The 26,410-nt window shown below is 44.3% G+C and overlaps 1 protein-coding gene across 5 annotated transcripts in view; it reads left to right on the forward strand.

Moving 5' to 3' along the window:
- Positions 1-26,410, forward strand: part of TTLL11 (tubulin tyrosine ligase like 11) — a 222,324-nt gene that overhangs the window by 20,529 nt on the left and 175,385 nt on the right. The window lies entirely within an intron of this gene.

Here is a 26,410-nt window from a genome sequence, read left to right on the forward strand (position 1 = left end):
GGAAGATGTGAATTTCCTGGGCTGATTTCCCGACTCCTTACTTACATTCTTGGCACCCTCCCCAGTGACCTTGGAAAGACCATAGCCAGACCTGGGTTTGAATCTTGGCTCTATGACCCTGAACAAGTTGCCAGAGATTTTCTCATCTCTAAGAATAAGCATAAAATACTTGGTAGAGTTGTTGTGAGGATTAAATCAGAAAATCTTAAACTGCCTGGTACTTAAGGTAAGAATGTCTGTTGGTTTGGCTTACCCTCAGATGCATTTCTATGACATCATAATTAAATTTTTAAGAGAAGGTGGGTGGATGAATAGGAGAATAAACTTGCTATTCCTTTAATGCATTTTGAACCCCTCTTTTACTTGTGGTTGCTCCTCTGGAGTCGAGGATTGTCCCTGAGATTCTTCCATAAAGGTTGTCGTTTAGCTGGAGAGAACAATGCTCATGTTTCTCTATTCCGGATGGACTAACATCTCTCACTCCGCGTCATATCAGGTCATGCCTTGCTTTAACAGCTGTCCCTACTGCCACTTGTGTAAACGTTTGTTTCCCTGGGTGTGTTTGAACCATTATCTAGTAATTTATTTTTTATTTTTTATTTTTTTTATTTATTGGGGTGACAATTGTTAGTAAAATTACATAGATTTCAGGGGTACAATTCTGTATTACATCCTCTATAAATCCCATTGTGAGTTCACCACCCAGAGTCAGTTCTTCCTTATCTAGTAATTTTTATAAATGCCTTGTAAGTCCTTAGCAGGCATTTCTCTTGGCGCCTGCTCTTCCATCTGCTTCTATGTCATCTGAGTAAAACCTTCTCATCCTTAACGGAGCTGGAAGAACAGGGCAGTTTGTCTCCTGGCCGCCGTCATCCCCAGGCGCAGTGTTACTTTTCCAAGAAGTCCTTCAGTCCATGTGCCTCGAATTTTTCTGGAGGCCAGTTTTCATATTTGCTCTTTTTGCTCACAAGGAGCTCTTATTTCTCTTCGTATCACAACTGTGGCTTATTGGAATTTTAAAAAGCAACAGTGAAAAATTTTCTGGACATCTTAGATTATTTACAAATGTTTTGTTCAATTTCCCCAAACATTATGTGCTTATAAAAATGTATACCGTTCCCAAGTACATAGAATAAAAAGCAAAGATCCCTACCGCCCCAGTCTCCATTGCCTTCCCTTTCTTTCTTCCCCTGCAATTCTCCTTAGAGGTAGCACCGGGGTTGTAGTTTGGTATGTTTCTTTCCAGGTTTTTTTTCTTATTTCTGTATGTGTCAGGGTAACTACATTGGGCTGTAGTAACAAGCAACCGCAAAATATCAGTGGCTTAACAGCAAAAGTTTGTTGCTTGCTCACCTTAGGGGTTCAGCGTGGGTTGGTGGGGTGGGGGACTCACATCCATGTTGGTGATTCAGAGACCCAGGCTTCCAGCTCATCACCAGCTTCAATAAATTACTGAGAGGAAGGGAATGGGGCACATTGTGTCTTTTAAGACTTCTACCCAGAAGTAGCTGCTCACATTTCATTCCCCAAAGCAAGTTACATGGCATGGCTAACTTCAGCGGGGCTGGGGCTGTGCAGTGCTACCATGAGGGTGGAAAGAGAAGGGGATTATCCGTGCCAATGACGACTCTATGACGATACTAAAAACCGTATTGTACACTTGTATTGAAAAGTGTACAATACTAAAAACCGTATTGTACAATTGTATTGAAAGTCGAATTGTACACTTTCAACGGGTGAATTGTGTGGTCTGTGAATTATATTTCAATAAAGCTGTTGAAAAAAATGCCGCATGCTTATCCAGTCCTCATCACTGAACAGTGCTTGTCTCCTGTTGGAAATATGCTTCAAGAACTCAAATCAGCCTAGTGCCCCCTGTTAATTCTGCATCGCAGTATTGTCTGTTACTGATTCATGGACTGCTTGGGCACCTGTATCTAATGGAATCTTGTCCTAGTGGCACAAAGTCGTGGCAGCTGTAACAGCACTCCAAAATCGCATCATAAGAGTGAGTTTTGTTTTTGAGGGGTTAACTTGAATATTTGCCTGAAGAATAAAGTTCAGGGGTGGCCGGTTAGCTCAGCTGGTTAGAGCGTGGTGCTGGTAGCACCAAGGTTGCCGGTTCGATCCCCACATGGGCTGCTGTGGGCTGCACCCTCCTTAAAAAAATTAAATAAAAAAAAAGTTAAAAAAAAAAAAAGAAGAAAGTTCAGGCGTAAAGATGAAGGATCCATGTGGAACCTCCATGATCTGCGATGCAGTATACGTAGTACGGTGGGTGAAAGCATGGGCTTTGGAGCTACGTGCAACTCACTATGTGACATGGGGTCAATTTTACTCTGAGGCCCAGTTTATCTATAGGATGGAATCCAACCAGAGCTCATGGAGTAGTTTGTTGCCAGCATAAAACGATGTAACCATGTAAAGTACTTAACCTGTAACACCTGGTACATAATAAAGACTTGGTTGAATATTTATTAGCCTCTGGACCTAAACTTCTCTAGACTTAGTTCACATGTTCCATGTCTTGGGCCTTGTCCACGATTAACACAATCCTGCATGTGTTCTTTGAGCCTTCCTGCTGTGCCGTTCTTCCTCTTTACCTTTGTTCATGTTTTTCCTTCTCCTTAGAACGCTCCCTTCCTTTCTTTAGCTAACTCTTACACACCCTTCAGGGATCCGCTCACGACTCCTCTTATACACAAGTCTTCCTTGGCTCACACACATACCCCAGTCTCGGCTAAGTACCGTTTCTTGATTACTTACAGTATTCTACACAGATCTCAATTCTATTAGTTTTTTCCAAAGAAGCAACTTTTGGCTTAGTGATTGTCTCCGTTATATCTTTGTTTTCTAGTTCACGGCTTTCTGCTCTTTATTATTTTTTTCTTTTACTTTTTCAGGTTTATTTGGTTGTTCTTTTTCTGACATTACTTAGCTTGTCATCTTTTCTAGTAAAAGCATTTGAGACAAACTTGCCTGTAAGTGCTGCTTTGGCTGCACCCTCACGTTTTGCTTTGTAGCATTTTTTAAATCATCTGTTTGTCCTCTGTGTTTTATATTTTCATGAAGATTTTTTCTTTGACCCAAGGGTTATTTAGATTTGTGGTTTTTTAGAGTTTCTAAACATATGAGGTTATTTCTATTTATCTTTTTATTATTGAATTCTAACTTAATTGCATTGTGGCTAGAGGATGTTCTTTCTTTCTTTCCTCCCTGTTGCCCTCCCTCCTTCCTAATTTTTTCCCTTGTTTATTTATTAGTTTTGCAAATGTTCTATGTGTGCTTCAAAAGACTATATATTGTCTAGTTATTGAATGCGGTATTTTACATATATACATTGGATTAGCTTTTGGATTGCAGTATACAAATTTTAGAGTCCTAATATTTTTGTCAGATCTATTAATTACTTGAAGAGTTATATTAATATTTCTCTCTATGATTGTATATTTCATATATTTTTAAATTGATTCTTTTTCTTTTTCCACTTTCTCCAGTGCTAGTCTGGAAGTTATACCTTCTATTTTTATTCTTTTAGTGATTACCCTGGAAAATTTAATAAGTGTATAATTTCAGAAAGTCTTAACATAGTGTCTTTACTTAAAACCAGAAGGATCTTAGTTAGGATGCTTTCATTTTGGTTGCATCCCTCCTGACTTACATGCTTTTGTTGTCTAATATTTTAGTTCTATTTTACCTTATCTTTGTTTTTGAACTTCACAGATTAGATGTTATTATTATTTCACATAGTCTCAGTGTATTTTAAATTCACCCACATGTTTACCATTTTCTTTGCTTATTATTCTATTTTACAACTCATATCTTCCTTCTGGGATCATTCCTTTCTCTTGGAAGTAATCTGTTAGAAGTTCTTTTAGTGAGGAACTATTTGTAATAACCTATCAGTTTTCACTTGTCCAAAATTACCTTCATTTTGCCCTCATTCTTGAAAGGTCGTGTTGCTGCACATACAGTGCTAAGTTGATAGTTATATGATCTCAGCACTTTGAGGATATGCCCCTGTTTACTCACTTCTATCTTTGCTGTTGAGAAGTCAGCTCTCAGTTTACTTTTTTCTTTTGCTGGGAAAGTGCCTTTTTCTTTCTGACTGCATTTGTAATCTTTGTCTTAGAGGTCTTCAGTGTCATTATGCTTTACTAGGTAAGGATTTCTTTTTATATATTCTGCTTGAGATTTGTTGGGACACTTCTCTGTGAGGTTTGCTGTCATTTATCAGTTCTGGAAAATTCTTTCAGTATTATCTCTCACCCAGTCTTTCTCTACTCTCTTCCTGGAATTCTGTTTTAGACGTTTGCTTGACATTTTTTGATAGTGAGCTCATGTTCCTGGGAACTTGAATCTCTGATAATTCTTTGAGACTTGGGTTTAAAGTAAGGATTTTCATGTTGTGCAGATGCCTCAGAGGGCTCTACTAATGCAGAATACTTAAAATGAAATTTTTGGTCTTAGGCTTTTTAGGTTATAGGCTTAGTTGAATTCTGACTCCAGACCAGCATCAGGAAGGTGCTATAGTTAGGCATTCTGAGGGAACATCTTTCCCTTCTGTTTTCCTTTTCCTGAGCCAATGCCAAGACAAGGCAGGTTTGTTGTTGTTGTTGTTTTAGTTTACCCACTGAGGATATGGCCTTATGGAGGGTGTGGCTTGATCTAGGAGTTTCCAATCTGATGCTCACCTTGCCGGCAGGCGTTTAGGGGCCAGACCACATGCAGAGGCTAGACCATTGCTGATATCCAGGGAAAAAGATAATGACACTTGCCTTTTCAAAAGATCACTCTGGCTGCTCTGTGGAGAATGGCTTAGAGAGGGGTTCTAGTGTGGAGGCAGAAGTAAGTTAGGATGCTATTGTAGACCTCAGGGGAGGGAAGGTGCTACCTGGGACAGGATGGTGCTGGATGGGGAAGGTTACTCCTTGAGATGGTTTGTCTCTTCCCCTAAACTATAAGATATTCAGTAGCAGGGAGCTTGTCTTATGTATCTTTGAGTCCTTCAGTGCCTGGCACAAGAAGGCATTGAGCAAGTAGTAATTGAACTATGTAATCAGTAATGGTTTTAGTGCTGTTTTTCTGGACTACTTTCAAAGTGACTATTTTCTAAATCCCTTTATGAAATGACATAAAGGATTCCAGGCAGTGAACTCATCCTGTCTCTGGCATTGCAAAGTTCAAGCCAGAAATAGAGAGCCAGCTGTTTGTAAGCCCCTGCAAGCCTTAGATTTTGGCTGGGTTTATTTTCCATGATAACATAGCTTTCTTTGGCCTGTATACACTTGTTTATTTCTTAAGGAATCTTAGGCTCTATTTGAAATTGCCTACACAAAGCGTTACCATCTCACCGGATTTTTATGACATTGTCTCAGAAATGACTATGTGACTCTCAAGGCAGGTTGCAAAGATGTTATTCTAATGGTATGTAATAACTGTGAAAACTTCTTATTCCGACGACATTCTTCTCGGAAGAAGTGCTCTGTGTCCAGGGAACAAAGGGAGAGGCGAATGGTCCCTGCTGGGTGACGGTTTAATAAGCTTCCGCTGGTCATGAAGGACTGTTGTTTGAAGAGTTTATGCAATACAATTCCATTAGAATGTGTGGAAATATTTCTAGAAAGTATGGTGAGTACAGCATACATATATGATTTTAAGTTTTGAGGCCTTGGTCTTCATTGTTCATTCAACAAATATGTGTTGAACGTCTACGGTGCCCCAAACCCTGCGCAGAACACTGGCGATGGAGACACGGTCAGACACCACCCTTGTCCTTGAACTAGGGCCTCTGCTGGCCCATACTGACCTTTGGTGTGAATTAGAAAAAGATGCCCCCCCTATCAGGGGAAAATATATATAGTTTTTCCTTTACCTCTTTTTTTTTTAAGTCTTTTTTTCAGAAATCCGTTTTATTTATTTATTTATTTATTTATTTATTTATTTATTTATTTATTTTGAGGAGGGCGCAGCTCACAGCGGCCCATGTGGGGATCGAACTGGCAACCTTGGTGCGACCAGCACCACGCTCTAACCAACTGAGCTAACCGGCCACTCTAACCAACTGAGCTAACCAGGAGAAAATATTAAATTAGTCAATATATTATTTGCGTCTCCATAACAAGTTTGTTGCAGCAAATGGATTATTAATGATTAATGAATATTAGTTATTAAATACTATTTACATGGTATAATGAAGTACTCATTGATTTAAACTTGGAATTCAGAACTATTCTGTCATTGCAAACATCTGATGATTGAACTGTGATATTAAACTTCAGATTTAACTAGTGCACTGATTCCAACGCAGGATTTTAAAAAAAAACGTTAAAGGTACTCATCAATTATACATCAGATGTAGAAGCAGATCTTATTCAGAAACACAGTCTGTTGTAGTTGTTATTAGATCAGTAAAGCCGTTTGGTAACCCAGTTTGTCAAAGGAGAACAATATATGTTGTCTTGTTAAAATAAGACTTGGCTACCACCCACCAGAAAGTTCTCATAAATATTAAATTGCCCAAACAAAATCCTCTGATATTTGTTTACCAACCCAGAATATTTCTGAATTCCCAGTTTAAATCAACAAGTACTTTTCATTACAATAATACTGGGGGTGCCAAAAAAATGTGTACACATTTTAAGAAAGGAAAAAACTGTATTAAAATTGTAATACTCAATAGATACCAAAAACAAAAGATGAATACAGGTCATGTGTATACATTTTTCTGGCATCCCCAGTATATAAAAATTACATAATTAATATTTGTTATGAATAATCCATTTGTTGTAGAGTAAACAATATAATCACACAGTATGAAAAGTGTTCAAAATATTTAAGACACCGTCATGTGAACGGCACTGTGGTACCCTTGTGTATGCCTTAAAAAGTCACCCATGGTGGCCTTGGAGGCCCCAGTCTAGGGGGAGCAGATATAGTTCATGATTCCAGCGTGAGATGCTCAACTTCTAGTAGAAGAATGTGTAGAATGTGCTGGGAGACAGGGAGGCAAGACGAGGTCAACCTGCAGGTATTTCAAGGGCTTGTGTCTGCGGGGCACCCGGGTGAGTGAGGCGCAGGTGTTTTGACATCTTTTAGCTGTTAAGTAGCTGCTAGACCTTCTTCCTGCGTTCCTTCTACTTTCTGGATAAGCTGAGTTCCAGACTGGGGTGGTGTCTCGGTTTTTAGATAGACTCCCCCTCGTACCTATCACTCTGGTGGTGGTAGTGATCTGCTACCATAGCATGAATCAGCTTTATTGTTATGGCTTGTTTAATTTTCTTTCTTTCCCACCAGATTTTAAATTCAACTAGTACATGGTCGCATCTGTCTTGTTTGTTAGTGTTTATTATTGGATCCTCGCACTTCAATGCACAATGCTTGGCATATTATATGATACGCTTCTGATAGATATTGGCTGAAATGATTTTTTCATTCATTCCTCAAACATTTTCTGAACCCTTATTTTGTGCCCTGGACTCCACTGAGCTCTGGGTGAACAAAGAAGTGACACTCCGTGAGTGAGCCAGAGAGCTCGCTGCCTGGTTACTATGATCCAGTGGAGGAAGAGCAGTGTTAAAGGGAGGAAGATGAGTGGCAGCTGCCTCAGGTTCAGGCCTCCTGTAGCAGGGGCCACCGAGCTGAGTCTGGATGGAAGAGAGGGGTGAGCAAGGTTTCTGGGGGTGGAGGCAGGACAAGTATTCAGACAGGGCTCAGCACACATGGCAACATGGGAACTGGGGGGACTGCCGACATTTCACTCGGGTTGGAATACAAGACGCGAGCAGGGGAGAAGGGGAGCATGATGGATGACGTGCCCTGAGAGGTAGGCAAGATCCAACTCATGAAGGTCTGAACTATAGCGTGGGGTGTGTGTGTGCCGAAAACCAAATGGGTATAGAAAGACCCCTCCGGCTGTGCTGTGAAAGGTGTTTTAGGGGTTGGGTGGTGAACTAGAATTAGGGAAATCCTTGAGGGCGGGGAGAGGCCCTTCCTGGTCAATTTACATTATCTGGCCAATGACTGGGGTGCAGTCAGCACTGAAATGATGCTTTGCGTCAACCTGCAGAGACCAGCGAGGTGGGATCACAAGCCCTGTTGCAGAATGACAGCAGAATTACTGTTGTCGCTTTACTAGCCAGCTATCCTCTGAGGCCAGTAGGGTATATATCATTGACTCCACCTTATAGATGAGGTCACCAGGGCCAGGACCCACCAAAGCACTCAGACCCATGTCTTGGTCGATGCCGCGTCAAGTGCAGTCTCCTGGATGCATGCTGCGGGCGGGATTGGTGGTAGCACCGGGAGAGAATTGGCTGCTGGTATCTCTTCTCCCCAGGGACCACTGGCCTGCTTTCTGATGAGAGAGGGGCCTAACATGTCCCTCCAGGCCCTGGTGCCCCCTCCCCGAGCCTCCTTTCAGGCAGAAAGAAATGGAGGCCTAGGGGGCGGCTGAAAGCTGTCCTCACCAAAGCAGTGGGAGAGATTTGTGGGCCACTGGCATTCCATCGCCTGGGTATCACACTGCTGTTTAATAAAGGCCTCATTGCTTGATGGGCCATTAAGTAACCAATGACATATTTCAACCTCATTGAGGAGGGAGACGCGGAGTTAAATCAAATGCAGACCATGTGGAAACAAAAGAAGAAAGAGGCTGTTCACACGCACGGCCCTCCTTCAAGGGGAAAGGGACGGGAACAAAGCATCATCGGGTCAGGCTGAGCCAGCAGAGGTTAGAAGCTTTGGTGTCGGCTTTCTTAGTCCTTGTAGAGACAGTGCTGTGCGTTCTGTAGGGAAGGAGGTGGAGCGTCCGGGACACCAGCCACAGAGTGGAATAGACTCTCAGCCGGGCCTGTCCTGCGGTGCCTGCTCCTGCCCCATACCTCTGCTTCCCTGTGCAGTCTGTTCTCTCCACGAGACAGACAATGATTTATTTCTGTGCAATGGGTGAACGGTGTGGTCAGCGGCCTGTGCCAGGTTAGACCGAACACTCCCCGAAAGCAGGAAGGCGTCCATCTGTTTGTCCCCATCCTGGTGCGATGCCCCGCACGTAGCCAGTGGAGGCGGGCATGTCCTTACCGCCCCAAGCCGGGTGTTTGCTGGCCTCTCTACCACCCTCTCATTCCTTTCCCTTTTGTCTGCCCCCTTCCCTCTCCTCTGCTTCTCTGCCCCTCAGAGACACTTTTCTGGCCCTCCTTGCAGATAGTTTTGAATCTATCCTGAGTCCTTTGCTGGTTAGTAATGAGCTAGTTAATGGAGAATTGGTTGTGATTCCTCCTTGGGTGTCACGTGTAAGGAGACTTTGGAAGACAGCCTCACCTGCAAGAGACAAGGGACCAGATTCCTCTGGTGTGCTGACAGCAGTGGGCTGATGTACCTACATTCACAATCCCTGCTCACACCCCAGGGACACATTGAAGAGCCTTAGACTCTTCTCTGCTACCCGGGTAGCCTCAGCCCTGCTACGCCTTCCCCTACCCCTTGCACCCCAGTTATACTCCATCCTCCAGCCAGATTAGTTTGGTGCTTCCGCCCTTGGCTCACACTCACCCCTCGGCCTGGAGTAGCTTTTGTTCCCCCCACTCCCTGCCCACTGAACTTGGAGCCCCTCTTTAATATCCAGTCAATTATGAGCTCTACCATGAAGCCTCACCCTTCCTGCAGAAGCAGCCGCTTCTCCCTCTGTGTCCTCATGGCACTTGCTACGTCCCTCTGGATATATTGCTTTTCATGGGGGTTAATGATTTATTTATAGGCACCAAACCCTAGTAGTTTGAGGACAGAGATGGTGTTCCGTGTGTGTGTATGTGTGTGTGTGTGTGTGTGTGTGTCAGTGTGTGAGTGTGTGTGTGTGTGTTTCTCTAGTGTCTGGCCTGGAGTCGGTGGTCATGGAGGGACTGTGACCTGGCAGAATGGAGGCTACTTGCCAGCGCTGGCCTATCGCTCTCCTCTCTGTCCTTCTGTCTCAGGGTCCTACTGCTGGGTCTTCTCTGGGGCCATCCAGCAGGGGGCTCTCGCCTACCCTCACCTGGGAAAGTGAGCACCCCTTCCCTCCCCCCTCACTCCCCACCTTTCCAGTCTTGCCTGTCCTCTGCCCTGACACCCTTGCTGACCAGTAGTGAACAAATAAAAGCTGGTCGTCCCTTGGCAATGTGTCTGAGCTGGCCTACAGAGACAGGGCTCAAAGGCTTGGGTCAGGCAGGCACTCGCTTGGTCATCACCGTATCCCCAGCAGGCACTCGCTTGGTCATCGCCGTATCCCCAGCAGGCACTCGCTTGGTCATCGCCGTATCCCCAGCAGGCACTCGCTTGGTCATCGCCGTATCCCCAGCAGGCACTCGCTTGGTCATCGCCGTATCCCCAGCAGGCACTCGCTTGGTCATCGCCGTATCCCCAGCAGGCACTCGCTTGGTCATCGCCGTATCCCCAGCAGGCACTCGCTTGGTCATCGCCGTATCCCCAGCAGGCACTCGCTTGGTCATCGCCGTATCCCCAGCAGGCACTCGCTTGGTCATCGCCGTATCCCCAGCAGGCACTCGCTTGGTCATCGCCGTATCCCCAGCAGGCACTCGCTTGGTCATCGCCGTATCCCCAGCAGGCACTCGCTTGGTCATCGCCGTATCCCCAGCAGGCACTCGCTTGGTCATCGCAGTATCCCCAGCAGGCACTCGCTTGGTCATCGCTGTATTCCCAGCTCCTGGAGCTGTGCTTGACTCATTGTAGGTGCTCGGTGACTATTGTTGAACTCCAGGTGGTTTTGCACTTCTTGGTCTCTGTTTTCTTTGTTTGCAGAGTATATTTGTTAGACGGGGCTAAACTGTTGTGACAAGTAGACCCAACGTGTAAGGGTTCAACATAACTGCTGACTATTAGTTGCCCTTGTTAACAGCCTGGGTGGAGTTGTCCAGCTTGCTAGGGACTCAGGATCCTTTCATCTGTGGCTCTGCCATCCCCTGGGGTCTCACGCCCAGGCTGAAGGAGAGGAAAGAGGAGGAGGAGCACACCCAGGAGGTTTGTCTCTGAGTCCTGCGCGTGGCATGGGGCACTTCTGCCCTCATTCCCCTGGGCGGAACTCAGGCACGTGGGCACACAGCCATTATCAGAGAAATGGACAGGAGTGGGAAAAACAGGTTTTAGTAGGAAATATGGTAACAGAGAAAAGAGACCTCGGTATAGAACTGGGCTCGACTCCAAGTACAGCAGGACAGGAGGGGTTTTATAGCCAAGGAGCAGGCTGGGGTCAGTGGGTGGCAAATTCCTAACAGGAAACATCAAGGGTCAAGGGGGTTCTGGCTAAACAAACTTGGCGGCATTCTTGCTGAAGGCAGGTGAGGGTGGTCAGATACCAAGATGGAGGATGAGGAATTTGGTTATATATCGAGGGGGAGCAGATATTGAAGGTGTGGGAGTTCCTGATAAACTTACTTTCAGTATTGTTGCCCAAACTGGGCTACCCACAGCTGACCAGAAACGCAAAGGTCGAGGCCTAGTTGCAGAGTTTAGAGGAGCCCCCACCGTACAGGGTAATTGAGAGATATGGTAGGGAAAGCCCCAGTGGTACATAACAGATATCCAATGGATTGTGACTATTACTACTCTAGCCACTATTATCTCAATTTTATTAACTAAAAAACTGATAACATGCACATGATTTAACAAGTCTACATGGTATAAAAGTATGAACACTGAAAAATGTGTCTCTTACTCATCCCACCTTCAGTTCCCTTCCTCCAAGGCAACCCCAGTTAGCAGTTTTTTGGCATTCCCAGAGATAGGCCTGCACAAGCCCATGTGTGTAAATAGCCCTTTTTATTGACCTAATCTTTCATATGATACACTCTGCTCTGCACTTTTTATTTCGTTTAACAATGTAACTTCCCTATTGCTGCGTATCAGTATATAGTGATTTACTGCATCCTTTTTTTTTTACAGCTGCGTAACATTCCAAAGTATGAGTGTAGCCTCACTTACTTAACTGGTGCTCCACTGATATACATTTAACTGTTTACAGGGTGTCACCACTCTGTAAAGCTGCAATGACCATATCCCTGTATACGTCTTCGTGCACTTGTGTGAGAACGTCTGTAGGATAAAAAAAAAAAAATCTAGGATTTCATACCATGCATTGAATTCTCTTCAAAATTAGGATTTAAAATTTGGAATGTTTCACTCTGGAAACTGTTGTGGAGAGAAAGGATTGGGAATAAGAGACTTGGCTTGTCATGAGAAAGTGAGAGAGAAAGTACATTGTTTCTTTACTTTTAAAGCCTTTTCTAAAACTGACCCTTGTTGCCTCTTCCCATGATGCCTTGGGTTCCAGATTCCACAGCAGGAATATTTGGCAGATTTATAAACCAATGCAAATCGGCTTTTAGCTTCAAAGTTTATTTTCCCACATAAACAGACTTCCGACTAACTTTCTGAATCCGATACCCATCAAAGAAGTTGGATTGACCATAATAGAAACAAAGTCCACTTTTTCGTTTGTTTGTTTCTGAGGGGCAGAGAAGCAAGTAGTGTAGAGTGCTTTCTCTAAGTTGGGCGTTTTTCATAAATTCTCTCATTTGATCCTTGCAAACCTTTGACGTGAAAATGTTATCCCTGTTTTCCAGACAAAGAAAGGGATGGGTTCACAGAGGTTAAGTAACTTGCCCAAGGTCATGCCCAACCAAGATTTGAACCTGGCTTGGTGACTATACCACTCTGTGGGCCTCTCTTGTTCTTAATTACGGGATCAGTAGAACGTTCCTGTATGTCAGCTGTTCTACCTGTTGCATAAACATCTGCTGATTAGCAGTGCCTCCTAAACATTCTGTGGCCTTTCTGAGTTCAGTAGAGAAAGAGCGTCAGTTATGGCTGCAAGCCAGTTATCTGGCACGCTTAGACCTATGTCATTAATCCAGCCGCTCTCAGGTGACCAGTCCAGTCTCCACTGTCAGCTCTGCTGGTCTCCACCTCTCAGTTCTAAGGCAAGATGGCTCTCTGCAGGACCCTGAACTCTGGCTCGGTGCTTTGTGTCCTTCCCTGGTGTGCTCCCCCCACCCCTCATCAAACTTCCCTTCCTGTGTTTTCTGTCTCTAAGCAAAGGAAAGTCATTTAAAGCACGTTGTAAATCGTATGGCATTATCGTTGCTAATGACTCCCCGCCCCCACCACCACCTCCGCTCTGCTCCCCAGGTCCCCAGCCTTTGAGCTGGTGTTACCTCCACTTGAAGTCGGCTCTCTTTTCTGGAACCTGGGCTCAGTTGTTCCAGTTACCAGGTAATCTATTGCCTATGAACACATTAAAGTTCCCTCCCGGGGGGTGGGAGATGAGGGTAAGGGGGATCGAATATATGGTGATGGAAGGAGAGCTGACTCTGGGTGATGAACACACAATGGGATTTATAGATGATGTGATACAGAGTTGTGCACCTGAGATCTATGTAATTTTGCTGACAATTGTCACCCCAATAAATTTAACAAAAAAAAAGAAAAGAAAAAGTTCCCTCCCATTCCCATATTTTAAAACATCATATCAAGAAAACCACTTTATAATTCAATCCACTGTGTCCTGGGAAAGGCTGTTTTTTCCACAGCATAGCTTAGAATCAGTGCTTCGTACCTGTGAATCTCTTTTTATTAATTTTATTTATCATACTCGCTGTTGGATCCATGTTAGCACAGTCCTTCTCTTGTTGGGCTATAAATTCACTCTTGTTTTATTATTTATTAACAGACATTTGTTAAGGGCCTGGTAGCATCAGGCCACCACCTCCATTATCTCACATATTTCTCAGAAATAACTGCGGAGGGGGTATGATCAGCCTCCTTTGCAGTTGGGGGAAATGAGGCTCCGAGAGGTTCATTAACTTGTCCATGTTTTAGCTAGTAAGTTGTAGGTCTGGGATTTGAACCTCAGGGTTTGGATTCCAAATCCGTCACCTCTCCCGCGTGAATGCCAAGGCTTGTAGTTCCTTATTATCTTGCTACTTGGGTTACTGTACTCAGCTCCTTAATTAGTGATGGTTCCAAATCAGTCGCATGTTACTGAGCCTTCAGCTGTGGGAATGGGTTTTGTTTTGACAGCAGTCACATGATCTATACTGAGAAAATATTACTTTCTCCAGAATGAGAGAGAGAGAGTAAAAATCCATAGGAAATCTGGAAGAAAGGAGAGGGAACATTTTTTTTTTTTTTTTTTTTTTTTGGACTGGTTTGCTGATTGAGCTCTAGAAGTTTTTTTTCTTTTTCTTGTTTATTTTTTCCCCATTCTTTTTCTTTTTGGAAGGCTAAATTACTTCAAGGAGCTCCACCTATTTATTAAAAAATGTCCAGGAGATGGAAGTTAAGTGAGCTCCTAGTGTGTTGGGTTTTAGGTTTTCTGAAGCCTTAACTCAGCATGTCCCAAACTTGTCTGATCACAAAAATCACCTAGGGCATTTGTTAAAATTTGATTTTCTAGTAGCGGTGGGACCTGGGGACTCTTTGTTTGTTTGTTTTTGATAAGCCCCTTTAGGTGATTCTTATGATCAAACTAGCTTGGGAAACTGAGTATCATTGTAGGGAATTGATCCTCTTTGTGCAGTGTCTTCTTTAGATTCAAAGCACAGTTGGTCACATTGTATTGCAGATGCGAGAATGTGAATTCTGCAGTCAGAAAGCACAGGATTCAACCCCACATCTCATCTGACCACTTTCAAATTGTGTTATCTCACGCTCATAACTGAACGTTCTCATCTTGAGACCTCTGCAACCTGGGGTCTGTTGGACTCTGATAGTTTTCCAAGAAAGAGTGCAATGAAGGCCGAGATGGCCACTGTTGGGGGAGTTGGGTGGGGCTGGGTCCCAGCGGAGCTCACCAGACCAATCAGATTCAGGTTTGGCTGTAAACGTAGGAGGCGGGCTCAACACAGGAAAGATGGCGCCAGCCTTCCACCTGCACGGGAGGAGGAACCCTCACAGGAAAAATGCTGACTGTCCTCTAGCCCTCGTTCCACAGCCACACAATTCTGCTCCTTGTATATCTCTGACACCTTCTGAGTTACAGTCCTTCCTCTGTTGGAGCCCAAGGGGAATGCCTGCGAGTGAGAGAGTCTATGTGTGGGCCCTTTAAGAGGATACTTGGGTTTCTTGCCACCTTCCTTCCCACCTGGATGGTCGGAATCCCCACTGTTTTTCACAGATGTTGTGGGGGGTCCTCTTCCTGGCGCCAGTACTACAGGCTGGGGTCTCTCACTCCTTCAGGGAAACCTCCACTGCCGAGATATCCCTCCCGATTCTCAACCGCCACACGGAGGTTTGGGGTCAGCCCATTACGCTTCTCCACCCTTCCTACCAGTCTCATCCTGGCTTCTTCTTTATATCCTTAGTTATAAAATTTCTGTTGAGCCAGACTTCAGATAATTCTCCAGGTTGATTGTTCTATAATTTATTTGTCATTTTAATGTGTTCATGAAAGGAAACAGGCACAGTGTCTATCTACTCTGCCATCTTGGATCGCCCTTCCCCTTCCTCCAGAATAGAATATAAATGAAGTGTTAAGGCTGTTTGCCTGATGCACTATTCTAAAAAGTTTCTAGTATTCTTAAAGTTTTAGAATTTAATCTTCTTTTTTTTTCTCCTAAGTCCAAAGAATATCTTTCACCAGTCTTTTAATTTTGTTCTGGTGACCAATTTTGAGGTCACTAATTTCCTGTGGTCACCGGATTTCCTGTGGATAGCGTATCTTTAGTTTTCTTTATTCAGTTTGGTGCTGAGAAAATGATATAATTGTAGATCGAAGTGAATATTTTAAAAAGATTATGGGTGGTAGAATGGGTTTCAAAGGTAGCTTTATGGCATCTCCTTTCCTGGAATTCTTTAGAAGAGAATGAGAACATTAACTTGTGAAAATTTCTTCTAATCCTTTGACTGTGAAATCCAGGCTGATACTAGGTGAACCAAATTCAGAATTGTATCTTGTTTTCCTACCCACTCAGGCATAACTTTTGGACGTATGACTGCCATTCAGATTGAAGCATAGGAGGACTGGCTCTTCCTCCCGCACACGGGCACATGGAGCTGCCCCAGGGCTGGGGGAATAACTGCCCTGGTTTGCCTGGGACTGAGGTGGTTCTTGGGGCACTAGACTTTCAGTCTTAAATCCAGGACAGTCCTGGGGAAACTGGAATGCATTGATTGGCTGTCCTACTCAGTGCACAGAGTGGAATGTCGAAGGAAATGGAATAACTGTGAAGTAAACATTAGCATACTTTTTTATTTTTATTTTTTTATTAGGGAATATTAGGGAACAGTGTGTTTCTCCAGGGCCCATCAGCTCCAAGTCGTTGTCCTTCAGTCTAGCTGTGGAGGGTGCAGCTCAGCTCCAAGTCCAGTTACTGTTTTCAATTTTTAGTTGCAGGGGGTGCAGCCCACCATCCCATGCGGGAATTGAACTGACAAACTTGCTGTTGAGAGCTCGCGCTCTAACCAACTGAACCATCCCGCTGCCCTGTTTGTTTGTTTGTTTGTTTGTTTGTTTGTTTTTAAGAAACACAGGAACCAAGAAGTTAAATCTGCTTTTTTTTTTTTAATTTTGTGAAAGTGTTTAAAAATTAATACCACTTTTAAAGCCACTAAACTAAGTATAGGTGGTGTTGAATAAAGGTAATTGCTTTTGCACCATTTAAAAACTCAGTGATAGTCAGTTAGAAATGAATGGTATTGGATTATAAAATCCAATCCTGTCTTTTCTGCACCTGAAGAGCTACAGGTAGCCAATTTATGTGACCCATTTTCTAGCATTAATCATTTTCACTGATATGCTGTGAATAGTTCATCTTTGAAGTATTTTTTCCTAGTTAAACATCAACAATAGAACTGATATCATCATTGATGAATATTGAAAATAGATAAGTTTTGAAAGAAGGACCATAACTCACATAAATTGTCTATTATCACTGAAGTCTCACAAGATAAAATTTAAAATTATTTTAATATGTATTTATGCCTGTCTTATTCCCCAAACGTATGTAAAGTGGCTTTCAAAAATACATTGTTAAAAGCTTTTTATAAAAAGGTTAGGTAAAAAAATCAAGGCACAGGAACAATAAAAATGGTACAATTATGAAATCAGGGGAAAGTTAGTATCTAGAAATGCATGATCTAAAGGTCTTGGACAGTTTTTGTGATGGGACACAGATTTGGTTCTGAGCTTTCTGGTCATCAAGGAAGAACAGAAACGTACCAAGTTGAAAGTCGTGCCTGTAAGTTAAAATAAAAGACGTTACTTAAAAGACAGTGCCGCTCTCCCCAGCACCGAAGGCCAGGAGCAGTTCCGCAAAGGGCCTTTGTAAAGGCCCCCTCGTGTGGTTGGCGTCTCGCCAATACCCTCTAATCAATACAGTATCAAGGTTTTGTATGAGCCCCTCAGTGCTCTCTGACGGGATAACAACCAAATGCCAGTAAGGCTGGTTGGTTACTTTAATACGCTGGTCCTTATCTGGGGCCCAGTCCCCAGGCAAGCCTTTTAGCATTCAGATTCCTAGGTCCGAGCCCACCTCTACTAAATCTATATCTCTCCTTCTGAAAAGCCCCTGAATCATCCTGATAGACAGCCACTTATTAGAGTTAAAAAAAAGATATTCAAGGAAGAAACCCAAATACCCAATAAACATTTGAAAAAAGAATTCAGTCTCACTGGTATAATGATGAATATGCAAATTAAAACAACGATGAGATACCAGTTCACGTCGATTAGACTGGCAAAGATATTTAGCAGTAGCTAACAGGGTTGCATATGTGTATACTCTGTGACTGAAACCCTTCCACTTCTAGAGAAATTCTTGTCCATGTCCACAGAGATACAAAGAGGGTGTTTATTTATTACAGTGTTCTTTGTGATGAGGAAAAATTGGACCACACCAATGGTGGGATGCATACATGGGTGTTGTCTGAAGCCACGAGGTAGGTGTCTGTTAATTTTTTGTGCAGCAACAGAAAACAAACACAGAGAGATGAAAAGTTTTTCCTTGGGTCATAGAGCCATGTCTGGATGCCTCTTCAAGAAACTCTGAGCTTCCCTAAGGCTGGAGCTGCATCTTATTGATCTCTGGAGTCACACTTGGCTGTGACACTTATGAGGGTAAAAACTGAGGCAAGTTACTTTACTTGTCTGTGCCTCAATTTCCTCGTCTGTAAAATGGGTATGATAATAGTACTTACCCCTAGGGTTGTTAGCAGTTTACATGACTTTAAAGTGCTTAGAACCGTGCCTGGCACAAGTAAACACTCAACAAATGTGGTAGTGATTGTTATATTTCAGCACTTAGACCAGTAGCAGCACATAGCAGACACTCAGTGTTTGTTGGGTGGATGAACTAATTAATCAGTCTTGGTCTCCTGATTCTTTTTTTTTTTAAATAACATAAGAGTGCATCTTTTTTTTACATTTTATTGGGGAAGGGGAACAGGACTTTATTGGGGAACAGTGTGTATTTTTCCAGGATTTTTTCCAAGTTGTTGTCCTTTCAATCTTAGTTGTGGAGGGTGCCGTTCCAGCTTCAAGTTGTTGTCCTTTCAGTCTTAGTTGTGGAGGGCGCAGCTCAGCTCAAGGTGCCACGTTCAATCATTAGTTGCAGGGGGCACTGCCCACCATCCCTTGCAGGAAATCGAACTGGCAACCTTGTGGTTGAGAGCTCACGCTCCAACCAACTGAGCCATCCGGGAGGCAGCTCAGCTCAAGGTGCCGTGTTCAATTTTAGTTGCAGGGGGCGGAGCCCACCATCCCTTGTGGGACTCGAGAAGTTGAACCATCAACCTTGTGGTTGAGAGCCCACTGGCCCATGTGGGAATCGAACCAGCAGCCTTCGGAGTTAGGAGCACGGAGCTCCAATCGCCTGAGCCACCGGGCCGGCCCCAGTCTCCTGATTCTTAATCGTATAATATTTCTAGTCATTTGCAATGGGACACGGATTTTTCCAACGTTAACTTTATCGGCCCAGTTTCTTCAGGGTGCACCAGGAAAGCACTAGATCTGAAACACTGTGAAAAGACAGAGGAGTTTAAACGGGTACCAGAGTGCTTAAACACCCACGGTCCGTGGAAGCCGACTGCAATCCATGAGTGGTCCAGCTTTGTCTTAATAGACCACATTGGCTGGTCAAGGGGACATGCACTGAATGCAATTGCCTAATTACCTGGTTATCTGGGAAATGCCAACTGGCGTTGCCGGCTGAGCTAGGCCATCGATCAGTTTGTTCTGAGGTCATTAAGTAAATTAAAAGGTGTTGCTTAAAGACTTTAGTAGAGGAAAAACAACTCCGATCTCAAGGAGCTAATGAAAGCAGTGGTTTTGCCACAGCTGTTGTCTGTGTTAAGTTGTGAAAAACGAGATTTGAAACTTGACGATAGAGTTCAGCATGGGAAATAAAAGGGAAGTCCAAACTTTGATAAGGGTGCCCACACTCTCACTCCCGTTCCCATCACCTTCGGGTTGTTACTGCTGCTCATTGCTTTTAAAATTCTGAACAGAAGCGGGGCTCCCACTGTGAACTAGCCCATCGCTCTTGAACTGGCCCACATTGCGGAGTGTGCATGTCCTTTATGAGAACTGCCTCATTCACCTGCGGCGTTATTAACCCTGGGCTGGAGAAATGAATGATCAGCCTGCACATGTCTGCTATATGCCTGAGCAGTTTCATGTTCAGATTTGTTTTGAGGCTTTCTGGTCTGTTCAGTTCCCCATCTGTTGCAAGACCCCATAAGTCATGCTTTATTTCCTTCACACCAAACTACATGCCATTCCTTCCTCTAGGATCTACTGATACCAAAAAAAGTTAGCAACATCTTTGCAACAAAGTTCACCAACTTAATTGTCAGGCTTCGTATGACCTGCCACTCTCCCTCCCCCAGGCACTGGGCAAGGCACCGGAATACAGACAGAATTAAGATGTGCCTGCCCTGGAGAGACTTTTAAAAAAATTATATTAAGTTTATTGGGGTGACATTACATAATAAGATTATATGCAAGTAGGTCTCAAGTGTACAATTCTATAGTACATTCATCCGTATGTCACATTGTGTGTTCACCACCCAAAGTCAAGTCCCCTCTTGTCACCCTATGTTTGACCTCCTTTATCCTTTTCTACGTATCCCCAGCCCCTTTTTGGGTTGGAGAGACTTTTAATCACATTCACTCATGCTCTCATGCCTTTGCACACGGGGCTCTTTCAGCCGAGACTGCCTTCCTGACTGCTGGGCTTGGCAAATTCCAGCTCATCACATTTCTACCAAACCACATCTTCCACCCATAAGAATTACTTGTGTCCTGCTTCATGCCCTCATAACCCTTCAACCCTCATCTGCTAGAGCATTTGCTACTGTGCATTGTGATTTATTTACAAGTTCATGTCCTATAGACAGACTGTGCCTTTTTCTTCCCTGAGTCCCCAGTGTCTGACATTGAACTGATGCATAATAATGTTTACTTGAATGAAATGCTAAGTCCGTGAAAGAGTATAACTATTCTTATGTAGGATGCGTAGGAGAGGAGAGGTGGGAATGAAGCAGAGGATAAATGTGCTATTCTAATATCTCTGTTACCAGCAGGGGGAGAGATGGGTTTATAAATATTCCATCGTGTAAGCCTTTAGGTTCTAAGGTCTGAAAGGCCAGAGAGAGGCCCAGGGTTTTTCTGAGTGACATCTCAAATTTATAAGGAGCCATTTTACTTTAAGAGAGAGTGGATATGACCTCAATTAATTTGAATCATATGGCAGGCTAATTTCTATTATTCCATTGAATACTTTGTTATTTCTTGTTCTTTCTTGGGGGAGGTTGAAAAGTGCTGGTGGTTATTTTTTCACAGGTTCAAAGCTATAGGCAACAACATTGTGTCCTCTCTGAATAACATTCAATGCAATATTGGAGTTGGAGAGTTTAGTTATTTGTTCCTGATACCCACGGTCTAGGACTGCTAGGAAGGACCCCTCTTCCCTCTCTGACCCTGGCCCTTTGTTTTTCTTTCTCAGTAACCACTCCAAAAATGCACTCACCCTTTCTCTAGTTCCCTCCTCTATGACTCACCAATGTGTACTTCTTGCTTTGACTTCACTCCCACTCCTGTTAGTTCTAATCCCATGCAGGATAGTTCCAATTAGATGTCCTGTTGTCCCCACAAACTCAGTACTTCTAAAAGTTAACTCTTTCTCTCCCAGAAGTACTCCCACTTCCATTCACTCGATTCTGTCAGTGGCTCTATTGGGCACGGAAATCAGGAGGTGAGGGTGAGGAGTGGCAGAGGTGCCCAGGCAGATAGATGTAGAAGCTGCATCAGTACTTTGGTAGAGGAGGTTCAGCACTCTGGAGAGCTCCCCGTGGGGGCAACTTCCCCCCTCTGGGCCCTCCCTTGTTCCTTCCTCCCACACAACAGCCTCGGTATACACCTTCCTGTCACCGGAATTCTACGGTTGTTAAAGAAACCTCGTTCTCATTCATTTCTCCTAAGCTTAGTTCTCTGGGGACTAAGAACATAATGGGGCTGGATTCTGTTCCTTCCTCTACCACTTACTGGACACACGACTAGCGACTAAGTTATCTAATTGCTCTGACCCTGTTTCTTCATCTGTCAAATGGAATGGCAGTGTGTCTGCCTACTTGACAGTGTTGCTGTGAGGGCAAACTGAGATAGCACATGTAAAGTGCGAAGCAAACCATATAAACTCAATAAATAATAGCCATGATTTTTATTATTGTAGGATTTATTGGCACAGTTGTATCAGTTCTTCATAGTAGTATGCGCTGGTATGACTTGAGGCATGGCATGTCTCTGGGAGATTAACAGGCTGGCTTTAGGGGTCAGGAGGAGCAAATGAGTTTGGGGGGCAGAGTCCATCCTCCTTTATCTAGTAAGTCCTCTGGGAAACCACTTCTTTGTCCCTTGGGTGCATTATTAAGATAGCACTGGGTACTTTACGGTCAGCCCAAATCATAATCAATTATCGTAAAGCAATCAATTATCGTAGGCTCTCACAGATTTGCAGAATGGGAAATACCCTGCGTGTGGCAAATGGGGAAACAGGCCCAAAGACATCCAGTAACGCCCAAGGGGGCTCGGATATTTGTGGCCGCTAACCGCGGAGGACTGGCTCTCCCAGCTCTTGCTTGCTCTTGCTTGGTCTTTGCACGTGCTGTTGCTTCCTCCTGTGGGAACCCCTTTCCCTCTTTAGTCTTGGCAACTTCTCTCTGTCTCATGAAGAGTTGGCCCAAATGTCGCCTACCTCCCTGAACCTCAGTTGCCTCTCCTGTGAAATGGGGATATAACAGCTATTCCTAAAGTTGGGTGGTGATTAAACATGACCGTGTGGGTCAAGAGCTTGGCTCTGAGGCCGGCGGGTAGTGGATGTGTGTAAGATGGTGGCTACAAGCATTACAACCATCTGTTTAGCTGTCTGACGTAAAGTGCAGCGGCTGCACCGTGAGCTCTTGGAAGGTCAAGACCGTTCCATTCGTCCTCCTATTTTCATCTTTCCAGCCTCGTCTCCTGCCACTGAGCCTCTGCCCCCATGCGCGGAAGCTCTGGGCCTTCCCTGAGCACCGCGGGCCCAAAGGCACGACCTGCTTGTGTGCTGAATGACTGACCCGATGCTCTGGCTGAGCCAGGTTGCCTTTAGGCCGACGTCTATGGGAAATGATTCCTATGGGAGTTGCCACTGTGGAAAGTACTGAACTGGCCTGAGTAGCTGGTTAACCAGAGATGAGCCGCGCTCAGAGGTGTCAGAGTGACTTCAAGAAAAGTTGTTTGATATCCTGGGTGGAGGTGGGGGGTGGGGGGGTGGGGAGGAAAGCGCTGCTAAAATGGAAACCTGATTTGCTTTGTTTCCATTTCAGTTAGTAAACACATTTAAAGTTTTGATGTGGAAGAGACTGGGTAATTGGAGGCCTAGTGGTGAACTGATGTAATTTACCCACAGTGAGGGAGTAGAGAGCAGGGAGATTACTGTTGATAATTTTGCAGCGCGTAATGGAGTTAATTTATAATTGATATTGGAGCTCTTTTCCATCGGCTGAATTATGACGGAGAAAGAGTCATTTCATGTGGTTATTTTGTTGTTTGTATCACCCTCATGAATTGGAGAGTGGAAAAAGAACATAGTGCTAAATTGGTACCTAATCTTTTCAGAGCTATTTGCTAAATAAACTGGAATTTTAATTAAAACTGCAAACCAAGAGATAAATCACTTTAGAAGTTTGTGGAGTTCTTTTTTCTCTTGCCTAATATAATTACTACTAATAAAGATACTTTACGGGTGGGAAATTAGACACCAGAATAAATAACTGGAAGAGATTGCTATGTGGCACTGAAATTATGAAAGGGGCAAGGTTAGCCTCCTCTTTTACTAACATGGGCTTTTTTTCCTGTAGTTAAATTGTTTGGTAACAATTTTGATCTCATTAAAAGAACTGCGATCAGAAGCAGAGCTTCTGGACGACAGGCCTCACTGCAGCTCTTCCAGCTTTAATTCATATGAGTCAATTATAATGAATGGATTTAATAACAAATACAACCTGCTCTGGTGATTAACTCAGTGAACAACGAATGGCGTACTTGCCCAGAGTATCACATTTGCAGGAACGAGGAGGTACTGAACAGAAAAGGGAAACTTCATAGATCACGAGAATTGCTACTTTCCAGCAAAAGCTTGTTAATTACTTACCTCTTGCTATATTTATTGGCTCTATTAGAGGATGAGTAATCATTGTCTTCCTGGGAAACCCACTGGAGCCAGACGGCACCTTTACCAACTTGGAAGGCTCCTCAGAGGCTAGTTATCACTGTGGGATCCTTTCCATCTCCAGCGACCAGGAACCTGGAGGAGGTGGGACAGAAATGTTAGCCCATGGGCATAAGAGAAGGGGCTTTTTTAAAGCATGTAGGCTGTCAGAGTGGTTCCTGCAGACTGACCTGATGGTTGCAGTTACTCCTCCCTGCCTTCCCTTCCCCACTTCTATTCCCAGTGCATTCTTCCTCTCTGTCCAGTCTCCACCCCACCCTGTCCCCTTTCTCCCAGCCGTGGCCAGCTCCCTCATGGTCTGGCTGCCCTCAGTCTCTCTCTACCTCCCCTCCAATGTCCAGTCCAGCCTTGCCCTGCTTAAGCACTGCCGTTGGCTCCCCTCCACCTGTAGAATCAAGTTCAAGGCCTTCAGCTTGCCCTTTGAGCCCTTCACCATCTGTCTAGGCCTGGAGGACCCCTCCAGCTTGGCTCCAGGCACGAAGTCCTCTGTTCTCCTGGACTCCCTGCCTTGCAGGCACTTTTCCCTCTGCCTGATTTCCTTTTCATCTCTGCCTGGCAAGCATACCAGCTTAAATGGCTCCTCCTTGGTTAAACTTTCCTCACCTTGAGCGGAAACCTTGCTCCTCCTGGGCCCTCACCGAGCACTTTGTCAGCAGCTGTTCTTGTCTGGTGACTGTCTCTACCCCCAGGCTGGCTCCTGAATCCCCGGAGCTATGATTCACTGGTGTCTTCCGAGAGGTGCCTCTGCTTTGTCTACCACAGCGATGTCTGGAGATTCTGCCTCTCTGCCTTTCTCACCATGGGACTCAATTAGGTGAGGAACAGTCCAGGAGGCTTGTACCCCATATTCTGTAATTGGGCGAATGTAACTCCTGGGAAGTGCCAGGCTGTTCATGTTCTTTCACTTGCATAGTTACTTTGAATCTTCATAACACCCACTGCGAGGGAGGCTTTGGGAGTCTGCTTTCTCAGATGATGAAACCAAGAGCCTTAGTAGTTGGCAGGGCTGAGATTTGAATCCAGGTTCTTGAACTGAAGTCAAGGAGCTTTCATGCAATACGGGCTTTCCCAAGAGGTTGGGGGCATACCCAGGAGATCTACATGGCTTCAATACCCCGAGTGTACTTTGTGCACGTTTAACCTGAGGCTGGTTCTAGAAAACACCCCCACCCACCAGCTCCTTTGCGTAATGTCATACCAGCCAAGAGGTGAAGGGTTCTGGGAAAGAATGGAAGAGAGGAAGGAAAGCAGTTTTTTGAACACCTGCACCCCAGGCATTGCATACCAGGCCCCATGCTAGGTGGTTCAAACACATTATTAATCCATCTAATAGCCCAATCACATTGCCATTATTGTTCCCACTGAGGAAACAGGCTTGGAGTTGCCCCACGTGTGTGCTTCTCCCCCAGCGCCATCCAAAGGTGCCGTGGACAGGAAGCTGGCTGTTCCCTCACCAGCACGGAGAGGCCTGTTCTCATCAGCCCCACTTTCCACAGGCAAGAGGGAGCCTGGAATCTCTATGACCCCTCAGCTGCGTGGCTGGCTCTTGTCATCTGTCTGGGAAGACAGCAATGCCATTGGACGGGATGTGAGCTTGAAAGGGTCTGGCCGCCTTTTGATGTGCTCACATTGGGCAGCTAGAGCCACGTTCCATCTGTCAAACCCTTCAGGATTGGATGGATTTCCCCCAGTAGTTTCTTCATGTGCTTGCTGTCTTGATTGAAGACGAGTGTTACACTTTTAGTCCATCCTGAAGGGCAATTGCTCAGTCCTTTCCTTGTCGTAACTGGCCTTCTCTGGACTTTTCTGTGCTATGTTCTCCCTTGAGTTAACTGCAATGTTTTTTTGTTTTTGTGTGTGTGTTTTTTCCCATAGATGTATTTGCTCAATTTTTTTTTTTTTACAGATTAATCCAACTATTCATCCATCTATCTTGGTGGAGTCGAAAGGGCACAGTGTTTGAAGATAGACCGACATGACTTCAAATTCTGGTTTGCCACTTATTAGCAATAGGATTGTATTTTTTAATGTGCAAAACAGAGGCATATCTGTAAGATACCTGTCCCATCATTAAGTGCTCAATAAAAGTAATTATTACGTTCATTACAAAGATATATTATTAGTCTTCCATCCCTTCATTTTCAGAATGCTTGCTTTCTCTATGACCATGTTCTAAAACTGGCAGGGTGTATTCATTATCTGTTGCTGTGTAACAAATCTCCCCAAAACTTAGCAGCTTAAACAATACACATTTATTACCTCACACAGTTTCTGAGGGTTAGGAATCTGAACGTGGCTTATCTGGGGGTTCTGGCTCAGGGTCTCTCCCGAGGGCCACAGTCTTTGAAGACTTGACAGGGCCTTAAGGATCCACTTCCAAGCTCATTCACATGGCTGTTGGCAGGAGGCTTTGATTTCTTACCTCTCCCTAGGCGTCCCCAAAGTGAGAAGAGAGAGAGAGAGAGAGAGAAAGAGAGAGAGAGAGAGAGAGAGAGAGAGAGAGAAAGAGAGAGCAGTCTTTTTTTATAAAGATAACCTAATATTGGAAGTATCCTAACCTAGTATCCGAAGTACCACAGATGTGGGGGTGGGCGAGAGGCAGGCATGTAAATGAAAACACCATATGAGGCGGTGGCATCAACAGAGAGCAGAGGGAG

Source organism: Rhinolophus sinicus, chromosome 16 (assembly GCF_057876585.1).
Source record: "Rhinolophus sinicus isolate RSI-liver-muscle chromosome 16, RSI-T2T, whole genome shotgun sequence".
NCBI classification, from domain to species: domain Eukaryota; kingdom Metazoa; phylum Chordata; class Mammalia; order Chiroptera; family Rhinolophidae; genus Rhinolophus; species Rhinolophus sinicus.